This window comes from Triticum dicoccoides, chromosome 3B (genome assembly GCF_002162155.2).
Source record: "Triticum dicoccoides isolate Atlit2015 ecotype Zavitan chromosome 3B, WEW_v2.0, whole genome shotgun sequence".
Classification (NCBI taxonomy): Eukaryota; Viridiplantae; Streptophyta; class Magnoliopsida; order Poales; family Poaceae; genus Triticum; species Triticum dicoccoides.
The window spans coordinates 799,348,002-799,349,722 of record NC_041385.1 but is presented as its reverse complement, the minus strand read 5'-3'; the positions used below and the strand labels follow the sequence as shown (position 1 = coordinate 799,349,722).

Sequence of the window (1,721 nt, the reverse complement as noted above, 5' to 3'; positions counted from 1 at the left end):
CACCTCCCGTGAAACATTGCAGTGGATATAATTTGAAATATAGGTTGCTCCTCTGACTGCAGGTAGTTATATAAGGTAATCATCTAGCCACGTAAATAGGGAGGGAAGGTGGATAAAGGCTGGACCTTTTAGTCGGGTACAGAAATCTGGCCACTTTCAAAACCGAACCCGTTAATCAACGCTCGTACATGGACGGGATCAGACGGCAGCGAGAGTGGAGTATATATATATATATATATAGAAAAATGGGTTAGTACTCCTAGGAGTATGTACTCCTATGCCATGTGTCGTCCGTTGCTTTAATGCCCCGTCATACCATTTAAATTCCTTTAGTTTTTAATTAAAAGAAACAACAGGATAATCTCCCATGCAAACTTCCGTTCAAAAATTGTTAGCATGTCCCGTGATAATAGGGATTTGGGTGACTCGGTATATCTAGCCGGAATAGAAACCGAGCTGTACGGGCATTAGGAAACCTATCACGGCATCCCCGCATAAACAAAATAGAAGACGACGGTGGCGGCGGCCGCGACGGTGACGATAGCGGTGGCGGCGTCCACTGCAGCGACGATGGCGGCGGCGGCGGCGGAGACAATAAGATGCAGTACAGCTTGTTGTACCAGTACCATTGACATCCATCACATGGCCAAAGACAAAGCGACTCCCATGTAGTTCTTCCAATCGGCATTGATAACGACAAGGTAGATACGTCCTTCGGCTCATTCACATGCATGCTTCATGATATTACCTGCACTCCTTATTCCTTCCGTAGTACTACTGTGACTATTAATTTGATATCATGCATGTTTGATCTACAGCTCATTTGGATCGATTGCACGCGAGATGGGTTCCCGGCCGGCGGCGCGTCTGCTCCATGCAAATATCTTCATGATGCAATCTACTCCGACGACAAATACGATGACTACTAGATTAACGCGACATGATTTACCCATCATGCAATAAACACGCACAAAAAACCTGAAACTACTTATACTCTGATGGTGTACTCTTTTTAATTAATTATTATTCTTATTTGTCTTGTAATCTAGTTTAAAATGAATTGTGCTTTATTTTATTATATACTTATTTTCTTAACGCATCATACCCTTTTTATTCTTCTCTTTGAATAAATTATACATCGTTTGTAGTAGCTCCAACACAAAAAGGTGTGTATACTCCATAAAAAAGGTGGTATATACTCCAGTGGTTCTCAACAAGTACGTACTTCATAAAGAAGTGGGGATATACTCCATTGAAAAGTATATACTCCATCGAAAAAAGAAGTGTAAACCTTCTAAAAAAAATTAAAAGTGGTATATACTCGCGCACAAGCAAGTATCTTATACACCCTGTATATACTCTCCATAAACGTAGTATATACTCTCGACAAAAAATGTATATATCCTGTCAGTATAGTGTGGTATATACTCGTTCAAACAAGTTAAGAAGTATATACTCTCACAAAAACAATGTGAAAGATGCCGTTGTTTCAAAAAAAATGTGAAAGATGTCATATACTATAAGTACATGCATGTGTATACAAGTAAAATCTCGGTATGTGCATACACAAATGTACTGCACTTCAAATATCCATCCGTGAGAACAAAGTAAAATATACCTTATCTAGTGTAGTGTACCAGATGCCTTATCGCATGTTCAAAAAAAAAAAACTCATGCAATGGTTGCATGCAACGAGAAGTAAGCAATCATCTGGTCGTTCC

At 39.7% G+C, this 1,721-nt stretch overlaps 1 long non-coding RNA gene across 1 annotated transcript; it reads left to right on the top strand.

Annotated features, from left to right (window-relative positions):
• The first annotated feature begins 560 nt into the window (after positions 1 to 560).
• LOC119282321 lies at positions 561 to 1,099 on the top strand. The gene is made up of 2 exons (XR_005138700.1): positions 561 to 701; positions 819 to 1,099. It is a non-coding gene; the product is annotated as an uncharacterized LOC119282321 (long non-coding RNA).
• The last annotated feature ends 622 nt before the right edge of the window (positions 1,100 to 1,721 follow it).